This window comes from Leopardus geoffroyi, chromosome B1 (assembly GCF_018350155.1).
Source record: "Leopardus geoffroyi isolate Oge1 chromosome B1, O.geoffroyi_Oge1_pat1.0, whole genome shotgun sequence".
In the NCBI taxonomy this organism is placed as follows: domain Eukaryota; kingdom Metazoa; phylum Chordata; class Mammalia; order Carnivora; family Felidae; genus Leopardus; species Leopardus geoffroyi.
The window spans coordinates 23,479,195-23,500,781 of NC_059327.1; the positions used below are offsets into that span (position 1 = coordinate 23,479,195).

The following is a 21,587-nucleotide window of genomic DNA, read 5'->3' on the forward strand; positions in this document are numbered from 1 at the left end:
CCAACATGGGGCTCGAACTCACAGAGCATGAGACCATGACCTGAGCTGAAGTCTGATGCTTAGCTTACTGAGCCACCCAGGCGCCCCTTTGTTTAAAAACTTTTAAAGGGAGATGCCACTCTGAGTAAAACAATAAAAGGAATGTCTTAGAAGTGTTTATTATATATTTCCTTTTTATTAATTGGTTTTGTATACTTTTAAAAACTTCCATATCTTGATAATCCTTTAAATTATATTTGTGAAAGTTTTCTAGATTAAATCCCTCTGTCTTTCTAAAGAAATGATTTTTAAGTCAGGTTTTATGCTTCTGAAGGAATATTAAATGCATTTTATTATTCTCACTTACCCAAAACTTTTGTTGGATTACATCTCAAAATAGCTTTTCTAGTTACCTATTCAGAGACTGGCATGAGTTATATATGACTCCAGATCTGTTTCACTCAAATCTAAAACTACTTTTTAGGTGTGACAAAAATCCTGACGAAGATGACAGATTTTTTTTTTTTTACATGCTTGAGATCAAATTAATTCATTAAATGCATACATATAGAATTGATAAGCGATCATTGTTTTAGGATCCCCACCTGTAAAAACTGACTAATAAGAATGATCCTTCAAATACTCCAATTTATTACAACCTAAATTTAAAAATAAGCTCCAATGTTTCCTTTATGATCTGTGTTCTGCATTTTTGTCACTATATAGCAAATGATTTCTGAATAAAATTTGAGAAACTGAATAAAATAGAAAATAAAAAAAGAAAAACCTCTAAGATTTCCAGTTACTTCCAAGTGACTGAGAACTTTATTATCCTAGAAAGCAAAAAAGTCTAAACCCGGAACTGAAATTTAGTCATTTACCCGAGAAAATGTATTAGCATATATCATATAGCTTTTAGCCCCCAAAGGAAATTAGCAGGGACTTACTGTTGTCAGTATCAGATGAAAATACTAACATAGCACTCTATTATAGACATATTTAAAATTTACATTTAATTGTTTTTATTTTCAAAAGTACTTGAAGGCCAAGTCTTTTTGTTTTTGATTTGGATTTTCTTGTACTACTACTTTCTCACTGTCATTTCTAAATTTACTCAGTTATCTGTGACTACATGTAATTAGAATGAATTTTTAAGATATTAATCTGTTGCCTGCATTATAAACATTTAAATAGCAAATTAAAAAAAAAAAACAGTAAGATTTCTACTCCTCTTCTTTCTGGACTGTTATGGTTAGTTTGATGTGTCACCTTGAGTGGGCTAAGGGATGCCCAGAGTGCCAGTACACCATAATTTCTAGATGTGTTCATAAGTGTTTCTGGAAGAGGTTAACATTTGCAGAAGTAGACTGGGTAAAGAAGATATGCTGTCACCAGTGTAGGTGGGGGGGTCATCCATTCTGTTGAGAACCTGCATCAGAAAGGCAGAGGGAGGGCTACTTTATTCTCTCATCTTAAGCTAGGACTTTTATTCCCTCCTGCCCTTGGACATCAGAGCTACTGGTTCTCTGCTTTTTGGGCTCCAGCATTTACACTAGCAGTATCCCGCTCTGCCCCTTAAGTTTTCAGGCCTTCATCCTCAGGCTGAATTATCCCAGTGGTTTTCCTGGTTCTCTAGCTTATAGAAGGCATATCATGGCATATCTGAGACCCCATATTTGTTTGAGCCAGTTTTCACAATAAACCTTTTCTTATATGTTTACCTTATGGAGGACCTATTGGTTCTCTTCTGGAGAATCCTGAAAAGATACCATTTGGCTATTGAATCATAGGAACAATTTGATCACTAGCATAGACTGTGGGAATACCTGCAATGTGCTTGTCTGAGAAATGCATCTATTAAGTCCATAATAAACACTAACAAATACAGGGTAAGATTTATAGGTAGTCTCTTGGTAGTGAAAGATTTCTTGCTGTTTGTTTCTGTTCATTGTTATCGCATCTGGTAATAATTTCTTTCTATAACTATCTCAGTAATTCATTCAAAAACCCTTATCTTTTCTCAGCCTGGGTCACAATTGAATTCTTTATTCATGTTTATAGCAGATTGTCAGTGTTGGAATGAGTCTTGTTTAGGTGGTTCCAGATGGTTAATTCCTTTACTTCTGCAAAATGTTGTGACAATTCTGTGAGATGTATTTTTTCAGAGTTTGAGTTCTGAAGTGTGAAGGAAAGAGAAGGTAGACCTTAGAGAGATACTAGGTCAAAAGCAAACATACAAACACACAAACAAAGACACCAAATAAAGAAGTTTCCAGAGACTCACATTATGATTCAGCACATTCACAGTGAGGAGTGGAGGCAGGAATTTGCATTTTCCACACATATATAGAATCCATCTTCCTGAAATCTGGCTTTCTTCATTAAAATGGCAATTTTTTTTTATTCCAGTAATTCCAGAATATTACTTTGAACTAAGGACATGCTCAGTAAGTTTTAGTGTAGATTATAGATCATAGAGTTTTGATTTGATAGGATCCTCAGCAAACATCGAAGCCAATTTCTTTATTTTATTAGTAAGGCAATTGGACCCAGATGGGTAAAATTGCCTCCTGAAGAAATCAGTGTCAGAGCCACCATGTTAAGGTATGTTATTTAAGTCAGCTGCTTGTCAGATATATATCACTAGTCACTATATGTGTTATACTATTAAAAAGGAATGAATAAGAATAATCCAAACAATTATTAATAATGCATAGTTCTCAGAAAAGAAATTTAAGAGAATTAAAAATAAAATGATATTTTAAAGGAAAAGGGACTCCTGTTTGTGTTTCAGGCTTTTTTGGAGTATAACTTCCTAAAATGATGGGCAATGACTCCAATGAGTTGTCTTCCTAATTACATAGTGGCATAATGGTAACACTGTCAAAGGGCTGGTTTCATCCTTCAGGCATATGTACTAATTTTGTTCCATACTAGATATGGAATGATTAAGAAATTTTTCTGGTTTGAACCCCTGGCTTCAGGGGTCCCTGGGTGGCTCAGATGGTTGAGAATCTGACTCTTGATTTCAGTTCAGGTCACAATCCTGGGGTTGAAGGATCGAGTCCCATGTTGGGCTCCATGAGGGTGGAACCTGCTTGAGATTCTCTCTCTCTGCCCCCCCCCCCCACCCCTTACTCTTTCTTTCTCTCCCCTCTCTGTCCCTCTGCCCCTCACTCATGCTTGCTCACTCTCAAATAATTTTTTAAAAAATCGCTCATTACTTGTGTAGTTTTAGTTTCACGATAATCTGTTTTCGTCTCTGCCCCTTTGACAACAGAAGATCTGCTTACTCATTCTCTAACTTTGAGAAACTGCTCTCTTTTCTGGGTGGTTTTCCTTCCAATTATGTTTTAGAATTCTTTAGTAGAAAAGAAAAATTCAGTGAATATAAATCTCTAGCAAAAATGCTGCTAATTTCAATAATAAAGCAGAAAGAAATACTTAAGACAGTGAAGTTCAAGTTACACATATTAAAACAAAATTAATCCTCCTGTTCTCTATGCAGTATGTTTTTTTTTTTTTTTTAAAAAAAAGGATAAATTGCCTTTACTTGAGTTTCTATGACAAACAGCTTTCTCCTGGGAAGCCTTACCTTTTACTCTGCCTATTTCTAGAGGCCGTTAAAAAATGTTTAAAGAAGACAACTTATATGATAGAAAAAAAGTCTATTTAACACTTCCTGAAGTAGAAAGTTTCACTGCAGAGAACTGCAAAATGGGTCTGAAGATAAGCATTTTTAGGATAAAACATAAAGAATAAGGAAGAGAACAATATAAGATATTTGATTAACCAGGGCTACGCAGTCCACCTCATTTGGGGTAAGAAGGTCAGAGTTGGCTTGGTGTTTGGGCATTGACTGACTGGATATATTGTTTCTGGTCACACAGATCATTTACAAGGACCCAAAGTTTAGCTTTGTGTACTTGAGGCAGGTGTGGCTTTACCTTGGGACTTGAACTTTATTTCAACAGTCCACCTGTTTGATCATCCTTTTGACCTTTCAAACAATTTGATCAAAATATAGGTCTTGGTGTGCCTATCAGTTATCATTGTCTCTTTGGGACTCAGTGTATTGTTCATAAGAGATGATGTCAGACTCCTTTTCTTGGAGCTGGAACTCCTATTCTTAGAGTTCGTCTGTTCCCTTTTGTTACTATAGTCAGAGAGAGATGATCTGTTCAGCTGGTAAGTGGTTGCCCACATGCATTTGAAATTTTTGAGCTGATGCAGCATATTAGGGAAATAATAATAATTATTAGTAGCAAAACAATGCCCATGGTTTCGAGCATGCTTTTGAGTCAGGGTTCCCAAGACCCAAACCTACTAGAATCAAATAGATCAAGAAATGATCCCAAAGAGGGGCACACAGGCTTACCTTGATTTGTTGTGCTTTGCTTCATTGCACTTTGCTTTACCACACTTTGCAGATGTTACATTTTTTACAAATTGAAGGTTGTGGCAAACCTGTGTCAGGCAAATCTGTTGGTGTCATTTTTTTCAATAGCATTTTCTTTTTTGTTTCTTTGTCACTTTTTGGTTATTCTCACAATATTTCAAACTTTGTCATTATTATTAAATTTGTTATGGTGACCTTTGATGGGTGATCTTTGCTGTTACTATTAATTACTCTGGGGAGCCACAGACTGTGCCCATGTAAGATGGCAAACTTAACTGATGAAAGTGTGGGTTCTGAGTGCTTCACCAAGTGGTGGTTCCTGTCTCTCTCTTCAGGCCTCCCTATTCCCTAAAATATAGCAGTATTGAAATTAGGCCAATTAATAACCCTACAGTGGCCTCGAAGTATTCAGATGAAAGGAAGAGTCATATATCTATCTCACTTAAAATGGAAAGTTAAAAAAAGATGAGGCTTATTAAGAAGACATGGGAAAGCTGAGATATGCCAAAAGCTAGGCCTCTTGTGTCAAATAGCTAAGTTTTGACAGCAAAAGAAAAGTTGTCTTTTCCTTCATCAATTTTTTTTTTAAGTTTTTACTTAAATTTCAGTTAACATACAGCGTAATAGTAGTTTCAGATGTACAACATGGTGACTCAGTGCTTCGATACGACACTTGGTCCTCATCATCTACTTCTGTCACCCCTCTACCCCCTTCCCTCTGGTCACCATCTGTTTTCTATATAGTTAAAGTCTTGGTTTCTTGGTTTGCCTCTCTCTTTTTTCCCCTTTGCTCAATTGTTTTGATTCCTAAATCATACATATCAGTGAAATCATACAGTATTTGTTTTTCTCTGACTGACTTATTTCACTTAGCATGATAGTCTCTAGCTCCATCCATGTCCTTGCAAATGGCAAAATTTCATTCCTTTTTATGGCAGGGTGATATTCCATTGTGTGTGTGTTTGCATATATCACATTTTCTTTATCCATTTGTCAATTTATGACCACTTGTGTGGATTCCATAATTTGCTATTGTAAATAATGTTGCTGTAAACATTGAGATGCATATATTCCTTTGATCCCCTCTGCTACTTTATTCTTGAGCCCCAACCTGACAGTTGAGCTGCCTGCATCTGCAAGACCTGCCAATCTGTGTGCCTCAGGCGGGCAGGAAGTTCTCAGGACGCCAAAACAAGACCAACAAGAAGGCAGTAGTTGTCCCCGAGAGAGAGAGGGTTGACAACCAAAGGGCACCCCAAAACCAAATTCACAAGAATCCGAATTTTGAAAGGAAGGGACACTGAGAAATTTTACCTTCCTTTCTTGAGCAAATACTCCAGAGAGCTGGGAGAGCTGACGGTGATAATTCTCAGTGTTTGCTGGCTTCTGCCAATTTTCCTAGGATCCCATCCGCAGGGGCCTGAGTGAGTAGAGTTTAAATAGTGAATATAGCTCCGATATCCACCAGAGGTTGGCCATTGATTTTAATTTTGGTTTCCCTTTGGCTCTTTAAGGAAATATCTGGTAGTAGTTTACCAGAGAATCCCTTAAAATCCCATCAACTCTGATAGGGGCCTGTATGGTGGCCCTCCCTTAAGGGTTGACATGGGGGTGTTTGAGTTGGTGTACAAGGATTTGACTTAGGTTTACATTCTTGTCTCTTTAGGGTAGAAAGACAGTTCAGATAGAGGATTGATAGACTGAGTACTAAGGTAAAGGAGGTTAGAAGGGAATAGAAGGAGCCATGTCAATCTTACAGTCTTGTTTTAGGTCCCTTTTGTGTCTTCCATTTTTCATTAGCCTTTTCCAATGAATCTTTCAATGAAGCTGTTTTGAAATCTTGAAGCCTTTTTTAGGCTTCTGCATTCCAAATAAAATGGGTATCCATTCTATGTGTTTGATTTGGGAAACCTTGCTTTTAAGTGCACTTCTTTAATGATCAATCTTGTCTAATTGGAATAGTCTCCATAATGGCCATTGTAATTCTAGGTTGTCTTAGTAATATTTTGCTGTTTTTGTTGATATCTACAGCTTCTGGGGACCACGATTTTTAGACGTAAAATAAGAAGATATGCTGAAAGGTCCACACTCAGTTCTTTGAAACTTCTAGGATTCCACTTCTTTAGCTAAGCCTGGGGTCTCTTGGAACCAAATTAATACCTGAAAGTAATGTGCCACTAAGTTGGGGATTTTGTGGTGTTTTACAGTGTACTTGGTTGCATGAAAATTTTCTTGAGGTTGGCAGTGACCTAGTATTGATCTTTCTCATTTTGTGACCAACTTATCCTTCCTAGAATGACCATCTTAGACTTAGGTAGTAAGCCGCCAAACTACTTTTAAGTACTTGACTGGTGCCCACCAATTTTGTAACTTTGTCCTCTGAAATTCCCATTAGCAAGAGACGATTCCTTTCAGGAGATTTCTTTATAGTGATGGATGCCCTAATGGCATCCCCCAAATCTCCCAGCACTTTAGGCTATGGAGTTGCCTTGAGGCTTTGTGAGTTCCCTAATAGTTTCCACCTGTTGCATACTCTTTTCTTTTTTTTTGTGTTGATTTATTCATTTTGAAAGAGACGGAAGGGAGAGGGAGAGGGAATGCATGCAAGCAGGAGAGAGGCAGAGAGAGAATCCTAAGCAGGTCCTGTACTGTCAGTGTGGACACTGGCATTGGGCCTGATACCACAAACCAGAAATCATGATAGCCTAAGTCAAGAGATGAACACTTAACTGACTGGACACCCAGGTGCCCCAACTCTTTCCTATTATAACTACCCTGGGGTCTTTCCAAGACCCAGAACCTTTATGGGAACTTTTTTTTTTTTTTTTTTAAACAAACTTTGCTTGGACCAGATTGCTGATTGCCCTTAGGCAGAGCTCAAACCTGAGTCACTCACCCATGCCCTCTGTACAAATGAGAGACTCAGTCCATAGGGCGCAATGGGCACTTGTGCACATTTCATCCTGCCTGGCTTCCAATCCCATTCCTCATGATGAAAAAGTTAAAAAAAAAAAAAAAAAAAGGTGTTTTTATTTTTTTTAATGTTGATTTATGTTTGACAGAGAGACAGAGCATGAGAGGGGGAGGGGCAGAGAGAGAGGGAGACACAGAATCCGAAGCAGGCTCCAGGATCTGAGCCGTCCGCCCAGAGCCCGACGTGGGGCTCAAACCCACAGACCACGAGATCATGACCTCAGCCGAAATCAGATGCTCAACCGACTAAGCCACCCAGGCGCCCTCCCAAAAAAGTTGTTTAAAGAAGACACTTTAGGTGAGACAGAAAAAGTTGAATACTTCATGAAGTAGACAGTCTTCTAATGGAGCACTGAAAAATTGGGTGGGAGGCAGCAAGCCTTTATAGATAAGGAATAAAGAACAAACAGAGAAAAAGGGAATATTCCTGACTGGCTTAGGCCACACAGTCAACCTTGTTTGAGGAGAGAAAGCCCAGAGTTGTCTCGGTGTTTGTGGATTGGCTGACTGGATATACGGTGTTTTTGGTCATGAAAGCATTTGTAGGGACATGAGAGTTACCTAAGTTTCCATTTGCTGATGTGGCACCCCGGCAGTTGTGGCACCATCTTGAGTCTAGAAGGTTCTGTCAACAAGGTAAATCTCATTATTCTGCCCATCCCTTCGCTACCATCCTCTTCCCAGAGGAGGAGCAGGATCTTCTTTTTCTTATCAGGAAGAGTGTGTCTTTTTTGTTAAGAATCTAATAAACATTAGAAAAAGTTAAAAGTCGGTGCTTAAATGATGGGCCATATTAAATTCTCACAACTCCATATGTTTCTATCCTAGGGAAAACTAAGGTATTATATTTTTCCATGTTCATTTTTTATGTTTTTTAGCAGCCAACCTCTAGCGGCTAATATTTTATGGAAGTTGGAAAGGAAGTCTGGCTCAGAGTAATGGTTTTTCTTCCTGCTGTGTCACTCAGAAACTCCCAGTGGGTCTTCAGTTCACTGAATTCAATTGATCATAATCCCTGGATGGGGAAACACTCTAACTTTTGTTCCATGCATGGATTTTTAAAATTAAATTCAATTATTAATTTAATGATCATTTATGAAAACACTAGCAATTAGACCATTGCTAATAATTTATATGTGCTTATTGACTCCTCTACTACTTAATCCCATTTCCTTTGTTCACACAAAGTAAATGATGTCATTGATTTTTCATTGCTTTTAAAACAGTTTTATAGAATGTACATTTAGCAGTATTTTTTTAGTTATAGTGGATTTGAATTTTTAAAAAATTACCATAATTTAATTTTCCTTAGGTATTTATTTATGCTTATCAAGTACCTTTAAAGTGTATTTATTTATTCTGAGAGAGAGCAAGCGAGTGAGTGTGGGAGTGGGGCAGAGAGAGAGAGGGAGAGAGAATCCCAAGTATTCTCTCTGTTGTCAGTGCGGCACTTGACACGGGCTCAATCTCAGGAACTATGAGATCATGACCTGAGCTGAAAGGAAGAGTTGGACACTTAGCCAACTGAGCCACCCAGGCACCCCTCAAGTAACTTTAACATTTCGTAGATTAAAACAAAATCTTTTTTTTTTTTAGTTTTTTTTTTTAACGTTTTATTTATTTTTGAGATAGGGAGAGACAGAGCATGAACAGGGGAGGGTCAGAGAGAGGGAGACACAGAATCTCAAACAGGCTCCAGGTTCTGAGCTGTCAGCACAGAGCCCGACGCGGGGCTCGAACTCACAGACCACGAGATCATGACCTGAGCCGAAGTCAGCCACTTAACCGACTGAGCCACCCAGGCGCCCCGAAATCTTTTATCTCCTGATTTCTGGTAGAAATCCAGGGTCAGGAATTTGAAACCAGCTCAGTTGGAAGGCTGGGGTCAAGGTCTCATGAATTTAGAGTTGGATTTCAGCTGGATTGTAATCTTCTGAAGTCTTGATTTAGGATTGGATGATCCACTTCCAGAGTGACTTAGTCACATGTTTAATAAGTTGGTGCTGGCTAACTGAGTCCTGTCCATGTAGGCCTCTAAATGGAGAGGCTTAAGTGCTCTCACAACATGGCAGATGATTTCTTACAGAGCAAGCTATCTAAGAGACCCAAGCAAAAGTTGTAATATCTTTAATGTCCTCACCATGAAGTCATGGATCATCACTTCGCCCATAGTCTGTTGGTCATATAGGTGACTGATTCAGTATGTGAGGGGATTACTCAAAGGCAGGGAGTACCAGGAAGCAAGGATCATGGGGACCATCCCAGAAACTGGATATTATAATTTCTCTTGAATATTGTCATTTATTGGGGGGGGGGGACTAGACTCATCCTGTATGTTTCCTTTACTCTCACACTACTATATCTACACTACTGTGTGTGTTCTCCACATATCAAGCAGTTCTGCAACACCAGCTGAATGTCTTACAATTTAACTCAGTTCTCATACTGTCTACCTGGAGATGGCGCCACATGTCACACGTTAACGGCTCAGTCCCCACTCCCACCCTCCCCTCCAAACCCCTGCTTCAGATGCCGATTCCAAGTCTAGGTTATCTGTGCTTCTGACCAATTGACTGTAAATAAAAAATTCTACAACCTCACCCTCAAGTTTGATTAATTTGCTAGAATAGCTCACAGAAGTCAGGAAAATAAATTTACTGAGTTGCCAGATCATTATAAAATGATACAACTCAGGAACAACTAGATGGCAGAGATGCATGGGTCAGAACATGTTGGGAGGAGTGTAGAGCATCCATTTCCTGTCTGAGTCTGCCACTCTCCTAACACTTCCATCTCTTCACCAACTTAGACTGTCTCAGAATCCCGTACTTATGGGATGTTGATAGGGACCTCATCACGTGGGCATGATCAGTAATTAACTCAATCTCCAGGCTTTTTCCCACTTGGTGTAGAGAGGGGTGGAGTTCAAAGTTCCAAGCTTTAAACATGGCTTGGTGTCTGTGGTGGCCAGCCCCCATTCTGAAGCTCTCCAGAAGCCTAAGAAGAGCTGCCTCATTAGAATAAGGGGTAGTCCTGTCACTCAGCAAATTCCAAGAGATTTAGGAGCTCCGAGGTAAGAACCAGAGTCAAAGACCAAAAGATGCTCTTAGTGCTCTTATGATTTAGGAGATTGCAAATTTTAGGAGCTCTGTGCCAGGAACTGGGAGCAGAGACGAGTACATATATTTTCTGGTATTTCACATGGCATTTGAGTTGTATTAGTTTTGTTGTTGTTGACAGTATTGGTATGGACAATCTTCTACATGTTTCCGCATATATGCGTATAAAGATTTCTCTTGCATCTATGCCTAGAAATGTGATTACTGGATCATGGAGTGTTTGATTCTTTAACTTTATAAGATAATGTGTTTTCAAACATGGTTATACAACTTTATACTCCCAACTTTCTATAGAATACTGCAAATCCATATATCCTCTTTAGCACTTGGTATGGTTGGTGTATTTTTTTTTTCCTTTCCGCCCGTCTAATTTGTGTAGATGACACCTCATAGTGGTCTTGATCTGCACTTCTCTGATTGCTAATGAGAAGACGAAACCGATCTTCCAATGTGTATTTGCCGTGTTTCCTCTTTTTTGAAATACAGGTTAATGTCCTATACCCATTTTTTGATTTAGATTCTTGATTTAGTATTGATTGGCAGCTGTGTTCTATATATTCTTTTGTTTGCATATTCTTTTAGTCTTTTGTTATTTACACATATTAATGACAATTATAATTTCTTCTCCTGGCTTGTATTCCAGCTTTTCTGCTTACTTAAGGTATCTTTTGATGAACAGAAATTAATGCAGTAATTTCCAAGCTTTTGAGGACCACACATTTCTTTGAACGTCCAAGGAAAATGGTGGCTTGTCCTTCCAGGAAAAAAAAAAAAAACAAAAAACAAAAACAAAACTCATTCACAAATTTATGCATACAATTTTAAGGAGTTCCTGGACTCAGATTTATTCAGGCCCTGAACAAATAGCATCCTTCCTTGAGAAATCTTGCTTGAGAATCTAGACATCTTCTCAACTTCCACTCTATATTCCTGACTTTCATAAGAGCCCATACCATCTAATATGATTTATCAAGATTTATAAGTAATGTTCTTGTTCTTTTTTAAAATTTTTATTTTGAAATAATTTCAAACATGAGAAGTTACAAGTAAAAAATTTCTTTGGGTCCTTTATCTCTCCCGCTCTCTCTCCTCTCTCTCTCTCTGTCATATACACATACACTTTTTTTTCCCTGAACCACTTGAGAGTAATTTTCTGTTATCATGCCTTCAAAATAACTCAGTATATATTTTCTGTGAATATGGATATGCGTATCGTAAGTACCACTTTGCAATTATTAAAAGACTAAAGAAGCATTTCAGAATATATGATTAAAGATACATAAAGACTAAATTCAGTACACTAATTTTGATTAGGTCTTCAGCTAGAAGGGAAAACATTAAAAATATTAAGGAAAAGAATTTTAATATTCTTAAATTAAGCTGTGGTAATTTGTTAAATTGTTTGCATTAATCATTTAAAATCAGAGTACTTTTTTTTTCTCCCTGAACTGTGTAGAAAATGACACGTTCTTTGTTATCCCTGGTTATCTTATAAAAATTAAATCTACATCCTTGATATTATCAGCTTATCGTATCTCTAATTATAAGATTACTATATATTGCGGCTTCTAAAATAATTTAGGCCCTATTTCTTAGAATACTGTTTTAACTCATGTTTTAAGTAATGAAAGTTTTAGTGAAATGCTCTAGATTTTCTTTTAGGATGGATTAATTCTAGATAAACTTCCATATATTTCAAATGCTAAACCCTTAAGCATTTGCTTAAATAGTCACAGTGATACAATCTGATATAGTGTGTGTTCACTACAGAGAGTCGTCACACTTGGGACTCCTGGCTCCCTCCTCAGGGAGCTACTACATGTTGGACTGCATCTGGCTGTCTCCCAAAGCACTTGGGTACCATTTAGTAAGGTGAAAAATGGTATTTCACTCCTCTTTCTTTTCTCCAGGACACACATCAGTGATTGTTATCAACTCTTCTGAGGTTAATCTCGTGGTTACTCTACAACTTGATAATTTATTTCTGTGTTTTAGCAAGATGAAGAGTTTACTAATTTTTACTTTTTAGATATTTTCTTTTAAAAATAAAGTAAAAAGCATAAAATAGGCTTTAGTCTATCACATTAAAAATTCTGTACAATAAGAATTCCCAGTTCACTTTCTTTCTCCTCCACTGCCGCCATTTATCAACTTTTAAATGCTTCCATTTTTCTTTTACATGCATTCTTTAATGGTATCATTGTATACACATGATAACGTTTCTATTTTTCCACGATGGATTTATTTAACTGGGGATAGCCCATATCAAAGAGAGTCCATGTTCCTCTTTGTCTCAGTGTCTTATCCTATCTTTTTCACATGCGTAAATTATACTTGCCCTTATTTTCTTCTACATCACAATGAAGGTAATCTGTGCTCACCTGCGTTCTTTGATCTTTACATCTGCTAATTTTTACTTCCATTAGTACTTAGTAACAACTTCTGATTGTCTATTTGAAAATCTGTCTTCTCCCATGTCTTTCAAAAATGACTTAAAATTTTGTTCACCCTAAGTTTTGCATAGAATTTAACCCACTCCACACATACTTCTCTACTTCATGCATCTCTAGGTACTCAGGTTTTCTGTCTGCTTCATTATATGGTTAAGTTGTTTGGTAACGCTTTAGATCGATTGTACCCGATATGAAAGCAGAGCCAGGATCTATTGTAAACCTTCCCTCATGATCTTTATTCTTCCTTCTGCTACACACACACACACACACACACACACTCACGTACACATTCAGACCTACTACCTAGCCGACGGTCATACACAGAGTAGGGACATAGGAAAATAATTGGATAAGTAAATAACTCTGTGTGATAAGTAGTAGGAAATTTTTTCTGTTAATAAAAATGTGGGGACCATAAATCTCCAATTGCTTGACATTACTACTTAGAAGCAAAAGCTGAAATACTGAATGATTTTTTTTTTTTTTCTGGATTCTACAGTCTCAACTCTTGATACTCAAAAATGTGGTCTGGGAACAGCTCAAGGCACCACCAGGGAGCTTGTTAGAGAATTCAAACCTCAGTCAACTCAGTCAGAATCTGCATTTTAACAAGATCTCCAGGTGATTCATATACAGAGTCATGTTTCAGGAGCACTGTACCCTACTAAAGTTGTAACAAGCTGAGGTTCATTACCATTTTTGCACATCTGTGTGGGCATTTGTGTTCACAATTTAATATATTACAATTGTCAATGTTTACATATTTGAATATTTTCCCTATAAGCATATTTTTTTCTTCATGTGGTGTTTGAGTCAAAGTCACTACAATGATAATTTTCTTAGACTATGAGAGTAAAACCTTCAAAAGCCCTTAGTGTAACCAGTACCTACATGTAAGGTAATTAAATGAGTGCTTAACAGATAATCAGTTGATTAGAGAACTAATTAATGAACAAAACAGTGAGGATAATACAAGATTAGGGAACCCTTTGAAAGGATACTAATATTGTTCTGTTGGTTTACATAGATTGCCTTTGTGCTAACGAGGATCATTGGCTCAATTAATGACATTTCAAGCTAGTGATTTTTTAGTACTTTGTGCAAAGGCATACCCAGAGTGACCCAAGCAAATGGAGTCTCTGAGGACTTCTAAGGCAAAGGGAAATAATCATATAATATTCATTTTAATATAGGTACCTTTTTAAAGTTGTATCCAATGTCCATATGGATTGATTCAGTTAATTAAATACTTACTGAGTTCCTAGGATGTGTCAGACAGTTTTGTAGGGGTACCCATAAAGACAGTAAAATGTGGTTTCTTTGCCATTGATTTGTCATCAAGTGGGCCAGGGAGGCATAGACACTCTTAACTAAAGGAAGTATAAGCTAACTTGTAGATGGCAGTAGCACTTTGTGGGGTATCTTATGGTTCTCCAGAGGGGAGGAACAAAACAGTAAGATGTGTGAATATTTCTGTATATAAACATATTTATATTAAGAAGTTGGCTCATGTAATTACTCAGGCTGGGGAATCAAAAATCTGTAGATTGACCTGACAGGCTGGAAGCCCAGAGAAAAGCCAGTGCTGGAGCTCAAGTTTGCTGGCTGTCAGGCTGTAGCTTTCACTGTTGCTCAGGGGAGGTCAATTTTTTGTTCTGTTCAGGCCTTCAACTGATTAACCCACATTATGGAAGGCAAGCTGTTTACATACTGTTCACTGATTTATGTTAATCTTATCCAAAAATACCCTCATAGACACAGCCAGAATGTTTGAACACATATCTAGGCACCATGGTCCAGCCAAGTTGACACAAAATATTAAGCATCACATGGGGGTAGGGACGAAGGTGTTCTGTCTTTGGACAAGATTACAGATAGCTTTGTGAAGGTTGTAGTGTTCCAGGTGACCTTTTGACAATGAAAGGGTTAGCAAGAAGGACAGAGTAATTTTATGTTGAGAGATAGCACCTGATTAACAAAAGTACAGAGTCAAGGAATTATTTGTTGGATGATAGGTTATGAGCTGACCAGAGCAGGAAGTTTGGAAAGAAATGCATTAGCAAATAGACCTAAAGCTACCTTTGCAGCCTAATTACAAGGGTCTGTGAAAGTAATGCTAAAGAAAGTGAACTACAGTGAGGTTTCTGGAAGGGGAATGATCCTGCCTGACTCAGAATGTCTGTCTGCCTTAGCGGTAGAGGCTGAAGTGCATGATAAAAGGGAGGCAGACAGACAAGTTAGGACACAATGCCTATATTTGAAGTAAATCGAAGTGCAGATCTGAACGAGAACAATAGCAAAGGAGGGATGGAAGAGACAAAAGATATGTGAAGGAGATAGCAGTAGACGGATCTTGGACTTTGATGGAATGTGGAACTATTTTGTTGAAGTATAAGAAAATTTTAGGCCAGGATCCTATATCCCTGACTGAAAACAAAAAATAATTGCCAATCATTTCTTCCTTTCAATGTGTGCAACATATATTGAAGTTAAAACTAAATAAAAACAAATACCAAAAGACTATTTCAGTTGAGTAAAAATGTTGATCTGCCTTTTTATGTTAACCTACAAAATATAATTCTTTCTGCAGACTAATTGGTGGAAATACTCTTGCCACTGCTGCGAAGATTATAGGCTCACTAGGGCCATGGAGTTTTAACCTTGGCTCCAATCAGGCAGTCAACTAAGACAGCATGAAATCAGCCTTCAGTTGCCTGTTGTAATGCATATTGTCAGTTATTTAAAATTAAGGTTAAAACTCACCTTCCTCCATTCCCTTCCTGCCTTTTTCCTATATTTAGAGAAATTGAGGCAATCGAGGGTGTTTCTTGTTTAAGGGAATCTGCTGATGGAGACTTACCCCTATGCACCATGTCAATCAGACAGCTTTGTGTAGTGCGTGTAGCTGTTTCCCCTTTGCTCAGGGGCTGAAGGGATGGATTGTAGTGTTGGCAATATAAAGGAAGATTAGAAGTAATTTGATTTTTATCATTTTGTCTACTCTGAGAAGTGCTTGTGTTTGTAGTGGAAGGGCATGGTCCTTTCTAAGAATAATGTGCACTCTGTCCCTCGAGTGAAAGGAAGGAGGCAGCCAGAGAGTTTGAAATGTTGATCATATGGCTTAGCTTCTCCCATCGGGATATATGGTAGTATCATTAATCTTGATAGGAAACCCAGGAGCAGGAACAAAGGGATTTTATTGTTTTCCTTCATTTGTTTTTGTTCTCATACTGGGCATAGAGGGCAAATATGAGTCAGTATTAAATTTGAAAACTTGCAAGAGAAAATGTGCAAGTTAGGGTCCAGAAAAAAAATTAGGGCATGTGGATAAGTCCATCATGTTCTTTGAAATATTAGGAGTCACGTGTGTTATTATATTAATTTTAGTAAGAATGGGTGAAAACACAAATATTTACATTTCATAAAACTTAGAAAATGTATAGTTAATCATATGAAATCAAACTGATATATCCAAGATATTAAAATATTCCCATTATGTGAATAATAATATGTTGATTAAGTTGAAACCACAATCATGAAGATTTCCCTAGGAAAAATAATGTTAATAAAAGGAAGGTGCTTGTTGTGATGAGCACTGGGCTATGTAAGTGATGAATCACTAGATTCTACTCCTGAAACTAATATTACACTATATGTTAACTAACTAGAATGTAAATAAAAAAGTGATACAAAATTAGTGTTCTAATACAAATTATTCATCATTAATGTATTTTTGCTTTAAAATAGTGAGAGTCTGCATCTGTCTTAAATACTGGAATATGAAGCTTGTGTTTTTCAGGCGACTGTCACTCTGAAAAGATGTCACTGCTTTGTATTTAGACAACATAATGAAAATTTGAATAATATACTATTATATTTTACAGCATATCATTTTAATCATATATACCAGTAACTAGACAATAGTCTATTATATTCTATAGAAGGAAATAAAAATTAGATTTAACTCAGATACTAGATTGAGTTAAACACATTCAATGTGACGTGAAAATTGAAACACAGAGATGGCGATTCTACAAACTGAGTCGTTTTCCTTGGGTACTTAAATCTGTTCCCCTTCTGAAAACCCTTATGATTTCAATTTGCCATCAGAATAAAGCTCAAAGTCCTTATTATGCCATATCATACATTCCATGATGGGATACTAACTTTATCTTGATCTCTTTATCTCGATCCCATGATGGGATACTAACCTTATCTTGATCTCTTCCCCCTACTCTGCTTTTTGTTTCTGTTGTTTTCTGAAAAAGCCATGCTACTGAATGCATTTGTGTGTTCCTGTGAAAGCTGCTCCTCTTCTTGGAAAACTCACCTGTCAGTGTGACAGATCCTCTTTATCTGCAATACTTCATTCAATTATCAACTCATTTATTAAAAAAAACATCTTTTTGCTGTGTTCCCTGATTTCCTGGGTACATCACTCACATGCTCACTTCCTTCTGCATTTAATAGGCACCTTTGCATTTTATTGATACCATTAGTTTATGAGTCTGTCTCAACCACAGAACAACACACTTTTTGGTGACTGATACCATGTCGTATTCTTCATTCTAACAATACATCCTGGCATAGAATACAGGTTCAATGGAAGTTTCCTGAAAGAGTAAATAAATAATGACCTCTGTGCTTTAGACGGACATCTCTGCTCATGCAAATAAATTGTGAGAGCATAAAAATACCATCTACATATTGAAAAAAACTTTATAATATTCAACTTTTACTATGTAAATTATGTGTGTGTTTACCTCTTTTACTCCCCCTTCCCAACACACACACAAATAGGCTAACCTCTGTGAGAAGTAAGAGAAAATAGTTAAATTAAAAAAAAAAAAAATTCATTCAACACAAAAAGTACTTATTGAACACCTATTGTGTATTACTTTCTATAGTAGATAAACTGATGATAGAAGTTTGCATACTATAATTTTTCAAAAGGTTCTCACTTCCCAGTACAAATTTGCTAGAACTCTTAAACAAATTTAGGTTGGCATCATGTTTTAAACATACTTCAAAACAACTTTGTGTTATATGGACAATTATTACTCTCATTTTATTTTTAACAAATGAAAAACAGGCACAGAGAGCTTAAAAATGCTTTTGAAGCTATACTACAGTATTGGAACTGGACGTCCAACCTAGTAAGTCTGGCTCCACACTCTATGTTCTTAACCACTATATGCTTGCAGTAGTTGATGATTTTAAGGAGTTCATGGTTTGTAGGAGGTGGTGAATTTAGAGGTGAGTAATACAAACAATGGCATAATATAAAAAAAGTACTCTGAAAGAGAACAAAGGAGTGCTTGGCCATGAAATTGTTTAGATCAGAGATCAAACTACAGTCCACCGGCCAAATATGGCCTACAGTCTGTTTTTGTATTGCCTACTGTCTCAGAATGTGTTTTTTTTTTTTGTTTGTTTGTTTGTTTGTTTTTTTAAATTTTTTTTTTTCCACGTTTATTTATTTTGGGGACAGAGAGAGACAGAGCATGAACGGGGGAGGGGCAGAGAGAGAGGGAGACACAGAATCGGAAACAGGCTCCAGGCTCTGAGCCATCAGCCCAGAGCCCGACGCGGGGCTCGAACTCCCGGACCGCGAGATCGTGACCTGGCTGAAGTCGGACGCTTTACCGACTGCGCCACCCAGGCGCCCCTCAGAATGTGTTTTTACATTTTCCAAATGATTATTAGGAAAACAAAAATATTTTCTTGACATACAGAATTTTGTGAAATTTAAACTTTGGTGTCCACAAATAATGTTTTATTGGAACATAGACATACTAATTAGCTTATTTGTTTCTGAAAGCTGCCTCCCTGGTACAACAGATTTGAATAGTTGTTGGAGATCGCATGGCCTATAAGGCCTAAAATATTTACTATCTGGCCCTTTATAGAAAACTTGTATGAATCCTAGTCCAGAGAGAGCTTTTTCCACCAACTGCAGTTTGGGAGGAAGAGCATGCATGGATATAAAGCCATGGAGATGTGAAGGATCTTGGTGTGTTTAAGAAGACACAGATAGTTGAGTATGGCTAATGTCTACCTGCCAATTGAGTTGCAGTTTATGGAAAGAAATTCCATTTTTTTTCAGCAGGAAGTAGAAACTATCGAACTGTTTTAATGGACCATTCCTCCTTTTTCTAAGCACTGATAAATAAATGTTGATTTTGCTTCAAACTTAATAACCCATGTTGGTTTCGTACCTTTTAAAAATGAGTTCTTTCTTCTCATCTTCCTGTCCAATAGGCCATGCTGCTTCTTACCATTATTGACAAGGTTTCCCGCATGAGGAATTGTTTATCTGCAACCCATTTTTCATAGGATAAGCCTCTTGTAAGTTCCTTAGATGAGATGTATCTTACAAAGAAATGTTCATTATTATTTTCATTGTTTTTTTATTCTCATCATTGTCATTTTCATTACTGTTGTCATTCATCTTTCTCCATCTGTTTTCCCCTTGCTCCCTAAGGTTTTTCTGCTACACTTCATTTCTTATTAGGAATTTGTTTTATTTGGTAGATGTATCTTCATTATTTTCTTACTACCTTCTTTCCACCTACCAGGTGACTGGTGTGTGTGTGTGTATACATGTGCATGTACATGTATGTAACAGAGAGGGTCCAACCATGTTAAAAAATTTAACTGGTATCCACTTCTGTGCATAAAATAATGGTCAGGACTTAAGATCTATCATCCTGCCAATGAAGTTTCTAGATATTAATCTGATTTATGAGGAGTATTTGGGTTTCATTTTATCTGTTAAGTGAATTCTGTCAGTGATCAACTCACTGACACCATGAACAATGGCCAGGACGGGACCACTGGAATCTCATTTGAAGTGAGAGTTCTGTGAATGATCAGCACAGTTCTCTTCCCTTCCCCCTCCTCCTCCCACCAAGTGATCTGTGATGCCACATTACAGAAACAGTGAATCATACTCAGGAATTTCTTGATGTTAGGAGGATGAGTGTTTGGTGGGAAATGGTGACCATCAGCAGCTTGGTTTTGGATCCCGATGGGGAAGGGATGCTGGGTAATAAGGGGTCACAGCCAAGAAACTACACAATGTTAACTCTAAATTATGATTACCATTCTTGCACAAAAGTTCCTTAAATAATAAAAATACAATTTTAGATTTGGAGAAATCTTCTTAAACAGATAAGATATTATTTCTTTTCTATTTCCCATAATGCTTAAGTCATTCCTGGTGTTCCGGTAAGCAACTGAAACGGAAGAACTGTTTGAGTTCATTATCACTATAGGGCATTACACGGAAACTCAATCCATAAAAAAGAAAAGAAAAGAAAAAAAAAACCCACTGCATTTCATAAAGTCTCTAAATAAATTATTTTGGCTGGCGCGGTCACTGGAAGAACACAGCCTCTTATTCATTCAGTGTTTTCCTTTACAGAACATTAAATCACATGTCAAATGGTTTTATAAAATTAGAAATGTCACACACATGGTACAAATCCTTAAAATGCACAGCTAGACATAGTTAAAATCATATATATGCTCTCTGTTATTTTTTGTCATACAGATTTTAGTGCTTAATAAAGTATACTGTCTACTGGACTAAAATCTTATTTTCTAGAATCATGTAAAAATGAGACCAAAAGTCTACTCTGCATGTAGTACGTAGAATTGAGATTACACTATTTGGACTCTGTCACTATGTTGCTTACCTTTTTCCCGTTCACTGATTTCATTTATCAAAAGCAGCCAGGGGTCTCTGTCATATATAGCATTGTTCTGATAGTGACGGCAAGTCTCAATATGAATTCAGTAGAGTCTCTGTTCTTGAAGACTTCTTAGTGATTATTATCGTGATTTGTACAGAGTTCAGGACTGCAGAGGTGTCTGTAACATAAGCAGAGACCACTTGCTGACGTCCCTTTTCCTGTACTGTGACTGTAGTTCCATCATCCCACTGGACACAGTTAAAGGCTCACCCAGATTCGAGGGCAGGGGAGAGGTTTCAACATATTGACAAGAGTAGCTTCAAAGCGTTATGAAAGAAGATTAAAGGAAGTGTTTAGAAATAAAACACCATATGATAGAATTTATACAGTTCTGAACTTTTCTATTATTAAGCACAGGAGAGCTTCCAATTTAGCCTCTGCAAAAACTTAAATTCTCAAAATCTTCTATTGTGCTTCTCTACAAAACTTTTTATATTAAATCTGAGGTGAACGAAATTCTGCTAACAATGGATTAATTATTATTTTCCTGATTAAACAACTTTTTATTGAGTTTGTATAAGCCAGGGATTTTGTTGTATGTAGGACTGATATTTTGAAGATACAGTCCCAACCTCAAGTTTGTCATTCAGAAGACCTGAAACATGAATAAATAAATGTATTCTTTTGAATTGCAGTATTTCTCCAGAATTTCATATAACCCTTTTAAACTATACCACAAGTAAGTTGCATAATAATTTTTATTTTTCCTTATATAACGGGACTTCGTTAAAAATAAGAGTATTATACACAAGAGTTGACTGATAATTAATTGGCAAATATGATAGTGATGATGATGGACCTGATAACCTGTCTCCACCAGGATTAAGTGGCTCCTTTAAATGTTGGTCTTTTATTTTTAATTTGATTTTACTTTTTGCAGGCAAAATTTTGGGCAGAATTTTAACCA

At 37.0% G+C, this 21,587-nt stretch overlaps 1 protein-coding gene and 1 long non-coding RNA gene across 4 annotated transcripts in view; one reads left to right on the forward strand and one right to left on the reverse strand.

Moving 5' to 3' along the window:
* Nucleotides 1–21,587, forward strand: part of SGCZ (sarcoglycan zeta) — a 1,098,717-nt gene that overhangs the window by 405,751 nt on the left and 671,379 nt on the right. The gene's annotated exons all lie outside the window — the stretch shown is intronic.
* On the reverse strand, nucleotides 782–20,913 carry LOC123586263. The gene is made up of 4 exons (XR_006706712.1): nucleotides 20,624–20,913; nucleotides 19,142–19,295; nucleotides 11,068–11,224; nucleotides 782–1,408 (listed from the first exon to the last, which is right to left on the reverse strand). It is a non-coding gene; the product is annotated as an uncharacterized LOC123586263 (long non-coding RNA).